Here is a 6,000-nt window from a genome sequence, read left to right on the forward strand (position 1 = left end):
TAGCAAGAAGCTCTAACCCTATTGCTTGTGCTCTCTTACAGAGAAGCTTTTCAAAATTCTTATCTTTTAAATTATCAGGATCTTAAGGCAATTACACAGCATGTTTATTTACAAAAGTGTGATTCACACTCAGTATGTACCTGAAACTATATGCTGACTGATTCTACAACAGTAATTTTTTTAACCACAGTCGGGTTTTTGGCTTGTGCTGTCATGCAGTTGCTGGCAGCCATCCATCATTGAAAGACAATTGTCTGGAGCCTAAGATAAGCAAACGAGAGGAAGTTCATGGAAGGAAAGTTTCCTCTCTTCTTTTTCCTGCACCTCCCCCCCCCCCCAGGCTATACCCAGAGCCAGAGAACCTGAACCAGCAGGGTACGAATGGCTGCTAGAAAAGGGGGAAATCACCCCAAATCATCCAATTTTGTAGATAGCTGTGTTAAAAGGTGGACCCCATCCTCCATAAATAATAATGATGAGGCAAAATTATAGATCATTCTCCTGCTTCTTTGAAATATACTCGGAGTCGAGAGTGGATTTCATGCTCTTTATTCAGCTCATAGTGGTGAGGAGGAATGGAAGTTCCCCCGGAATGTCTGCTTTATATATATTTTTTTTTTTTATAAATATTTATTAAAGTTTTTAAATATAAATGCACAAATAATAAACAGTCTTACTTCTATCACAGACATAGTTTCATCACTTCTTTGGACTTCCTCACGTCTCCCGCTCCCATTTACATCGTTAAAAGTTTTTTCCAAACAAATTATCAACTTGTTTACAATCTCATGTCCACTCATTCAAATATAATCTAGCACTTCTTCCAAAAAATTTTATATTTTCTTTAGTCTCACTTATCATCAAATTTCAAATCTAATTTAGTGGTGGCCAGTTTTTTATAATCTAGCATCCTTCTTAGCATTCAACCAAATTACAATGTTTTTGTAGATACTTCTTGAATTTCTCCCAGTCTTCCTCCATCTTCTCTTCTCCCAGGTTACGGATTCTGCCTGTCATCTCGGCCAGTTGCATATAGTCCATCAGTTGCATCTGCCACTCTTCCAGTGTGGGTAGATCTTGAGTTTTCCAGTTTTTTGCGATGAGTATCCTTGCTGCCGTTGTTGCATACATAAAGAATGTTCGGTCCTTCTTTAACACCTTCTGGCCGACAATACCCAGAAGGAAGGCCTCTGGTTTCTTAGTGAAGGTATACTTAAATACCTTTTTCAGCTCATTATATATCATTTCCCAGAAGACCTTCACCTTAGGGCATGTCCACCAGAGGTGAAAGAATGTTCCTTCGTTTTCTTTACATTTCCAACATTTATTATCAGACGAATGGTATATTTTGGCAAGTTTAACTGGGGTCATGTACCATCTATATATCATTTTCATTACATTTTCCTTCAGAGCATTACATGCGGTGAAGTTCAGCCCAGTGGTCCACAACCTTTCCCAGTCCTCAAACATAATGTTATGCCCAATGTCCTGTGCCCATTTTATCATAACCGATTTAACCATTTCGTCTTGTGTATTCCATTTTAACAGCAAGTTATACATTCTAGATAATACCTTAGTCTTTGGTTCTAACAATTCAGTTTCTAACTTCGATTTCTCCACCTGGAACCCTAACTTTTTATCATTTTTAAAAACTTCTTTAATCTGAGCATAATGTAACCAGTCTCGCACCTTATCCTTCATTTTCTCTAAACTCTGCAATTTCCAATTGTCTCCATCTTTTTCTAATATTTCCCAATATTTTGGCCATTTAGCCTCCATATTGGGTCTTTTTAGGGCCTTAGCCTCCAGAGGTGAGAGCCACCTTGGAGTTTTATTTTCCAGTAAGTCTTTGTATTTTGTCCAGACATTAAACACTGCTTTCCTGACAATATGGTTCTTAAAGGCCTTATTGATCTTAACTTTGTCATACCATAGGTATGCATGCCAACCAAAAGCATTGTTAAAACCTTCCAAGTCCAACACGTCAGTGTCTTCGAGAAGTAGCCAGTCTTTTAGCCAGCAAAAAGCTGCGGCTTCATAGTACAACTTTAAGTCTGGCAGGGCAAAGCCCCCTCTTTCTTTCGCATCTGTTAATATCTTAAACTTAATTCTGGGCTTTTTGCCCTGCCAGACAAATCTGGATATATCTTTCTGCCACTTCCGGAAGCACTCCGTTTTGTCCACGATCTGTAATGTTTGAAACAAAAACAACATTTTTGGCAATACATTCATCTTGATAGCAGCAATTCGGCCTAACAAAGAAAGCTTCAATTTTGTCCAACTATCCAAGTCTCTCTTAATTTCAGACCAACATTTTTCATAATTATCCTTAAATAGACTCAGGTTTTTTGCTGTTATGTTTACCCCTAGGTATTTTACTTTTTTAACCATAGTTAGTTCTGTTTCTCTCTGAAACCTTTCCGACTCTGTATCTGTCAAATTTTTTCCCAACACTTTAGTTTTCTGTTTATTTAATTTAAATCCTGCCACCCGACCAAAATCCTGTATCAGTTGTAATACTCTTTTCGTACTAGATTCTGGCTCCTGCAGAGTCAAAACTAGGTCATCTGCAAAAGCTTTCAATTTGTATTGTTTCGCTCCGACCTGAATCCCTTCCACCAACCGGTCCCCTCTGATCAAGTTCAAGAGCACCTCCAGAACCGAAATAAATAACAAAGGGGAAATCGGGCAGCCTTGTCGTGTTCCTTTTTCAATTTTGAACTCTTCTGTGACCACATTGTTAACTATTAGTTTAGCCTTTTGTTCTGAATATATTGCGTCAATCCCATTCTCAAACCCCCGTCCCACTCCCATTTCATTCAAATTTCCCTTCATAAATTTCCAAGAAATATTGTCAAAGGCCTTCTCCGCGTCTATAAAAATTAACACTGCTTTTGTATTTATATCTGTTTGCAAAAGTTCCAAAACGTCAATAATGTTCCTAGTATTTGCAAACATATGTCTGCCTGGGAGAAAGCCTGCCTGGTCTTTATGAATTACTTCATTAAGAACTCTTTTAAATCTACTTGCCAAAATGTCTGCAAATATTTTGTAATCCACATTCAGAAGGGAGATGGGACGATAGTTTTTAAGTTGTGTCTTTTCAGCTTCAGATTTTGGTATCAATGTGATAAAAGCTTCCTTCCACGATTCCGGCGCCTTCTTCCCTTCCATAATTTCATTACAGACCTCCATCAATGGTTGGATCAGATAGTCTTTTAGTGTCTTATAATACTTGGAGGTCAGACCGTCTGGCCCTGGAGATTTGCCCAATTGCATGTTCTGGATAGCTTGTTCAATCTCTTGCTGTGTTATTTTGTTGTTCAGGATTAATCTGTTTTTTTGTGACAACTTTGTTAGTCCATTTCTTTCCAAAAATTGTTTAATCTCAACCTCATCTTGCGGCCCTTGAGTGTATAATTTTTTAAAGTATCTCTGGAAGCACTTTCTAATTTCCATGGGGTTCTGGATATTTCTTCCTTCAATTTCTAGGTTTGTAACTGTATTTAGTTTCTGTCTCTTCTTCAACTGCCAGGCTAGCAGTTTCCCACATTTGTTTGCCGATTCAAAAGTTTTTTGTTTCATTAATTTAATCTTCCATTCTATTTCTTGGTTTATCAATTTGGAATATTGAGCTTGATACAGTTTAATTTCTCTCAGAATCGGCTGTGACTTCGGATTTGATCTTAATTTCTTCTCCAATTCTTTGATTTTCTGCAAAATCTTATCCTTCCTTTCATTTTGTGTTCTTTTCTTTACAGTGTTCTGTTGTATCAAGAACCCCCTCATCACAGCTTTGCTTGCGTCCCAGATAGTTCTTTTTTCCACCGTAGTGTTCATATTTATTTCAAAATAATCCTTTAGAGTTTTTTGGGCCTTCTTGACAATCTCCTGATCTCTAAACAAGCTATCATTCATCTTCCATCTAAAGGAGCCGGTTGGCAAAAATGTCATATCCATCTTCAGCGCATTATGGTCGGAGCAGGTCTTTGGGCAGATTTCCACTTTTCTGACCTTGGGTGCCAGACCTCTAGATATCCATATTTGGTCGATTCTTGTCCCGGAATGTCTGCTTTATATACATTATTTACACAATGGGCCCCACATGATTGGCTAATTCCAGGATTCTGCTGTAGGCCAATCAGGTCGCGGATTCACTTCCACCTGGAGCTGGATTGGGTGGCTCCTGTGGACCAATCAGACTGCTGCATTCTGAATCCTATTCAACTCAGTACATAACATTCTTACACCTGGCTTCATCAGCAATGTTAACCTTTTGCCACCCCATCAGACTCGGATAGACAGTTGCCTGCCATGTCTTGCACAACAGCACTTTGGACCAAATTATCTGAACACTACATAGCATTCTATGGTTCACATTTGGAGAGAATTATCAGTTCAAAGCCTGACAATTGTGACTCATCCTTCCCACCAGGAATTAATCATTATATCATCTGGATGACACTTATGTGCCTACCAAGCACATCTGCAGGCAAGAAGTAGGCTCAGTTGATCCAGATGCTATTACCTAAGCCAAGGTTGATTCCCACATGCTCACAGGTCCATAAAAATGATGTTGCATCCCCAAAACTGAATTCTAGTTGGCATGCATGGACTTTTATCTTCAAAGAAAGGAACGTGGTAAACAAGCAAAGTGGAAAGCTACTTTTAATGATAAAGCTGTTCCATGCATTGGGTGAACTTGGAAAGCACAGAAGCAGCAACAACCAGCCTTCATGTAGTACCCTCAGTGGTAAAAGATAAAAAGGTAAAGGACCCCTGGGCAGTTAAGCCCAGTCAAAGGCGACTATGGGGTTGTGGCACTTAGGCCAAGGGAGTCGGCGTTTGTCCACAGACTGCTTTCTAGGTCATGTGGCCAGCATGACTAAACCACTTCTATTGCAATGGAAACCAGAGCTCACAGAAATGCCGTTTACCTTCCTGCCACAGCTGTACCTATTTATCTACTTGCACTTGGTGTGCTTTCAAACTGCTACGTTGGCAGGAGCTGGGACAGAGCAATGGGAGCTCACCCCACCGTGGGGATTTGAACCACTGACGTTTGGCAAGCCCAAGAGGCTCAGTGGTTGAGACCACAGCACCACCCACATCCCATGTACTCAATGAGGCCCTCTTGTGCACATCACCATAAAACCTGAGTTAGCCAGCAGCAGCAGCAGCCTGGACTCCTTAAGCACCCAGGTGTTGGGGCAAAGGAATAAGCCTTTGCAGACATCAGGAAGCCAATCTTTCAAAGTTATTGTGCTGCCTTGTCTGAAGGAAGCTTTGAATACTATAAGGAACCATTGGCCACAGTGAGAGCCACATGGCAGAATGGGCTTTGAAGCATTTACAATTAGAGGGGACGCACTGACATCATGAGTTGCCACGGCTATGCAGGTCACATGCTTTTAACTATCCCAAGGGCCACAAAGAGAGGCTTGGAGGGCCACATTCCACCATCACCCTGACCTGAAGTTCTTTAACCTGACTCAGTTCAGCAGCCAGCTTTTCAAAACTGGATTTAAAATTACGCCCTTTCTTATATAATTTTTTTAAAGGTAGCAGATTTGGGAATATCATATTTATTCATTATTTTTCATAACATCCAGATAGCTTCTTGGGGCTTTAAGCTTTAGAGTAAAAGCCTAACTTAATAACTCTGCACTCTGCTTTTTTATTTTACTACTTATTTCAGACTTTTTTTTAAAAAAAACAACCTCTTCTTTCATTCTGTCTTGGCTTTCTTCCTTTCTGTCCTTCCCGCTCTTCAAAGTTTCTTGATCTTTTATTTATTTATTTTTAATTTTTTGCCGTACAATGCAAATTCTCAGGAAAGCTCTAATCTCCTCTCCCTTTGAGAATATCACAGAACAGCAGAAACTGCTGAGTGTGTTATATAGAGTAAAGTGTTGCAGACAATGGAAAGGTCACAAAGAGAGCTGAGCTAATGAGACTGCTAGGTTACCATTTGCTTATACATATAACAAGGGTGTGAGC

Source organism: Podarcis erhardii (assembly GCF_964252035.2).
Source record: "Podarcis erhardii genome assembly, chromosome: 5".
Taxonomy (NCBI): Eukaryota; Metazoa; Chordata; class Lepidosauria; order Squamata; family Lacertidae; genus Podarcis; species Podarcis erhardii.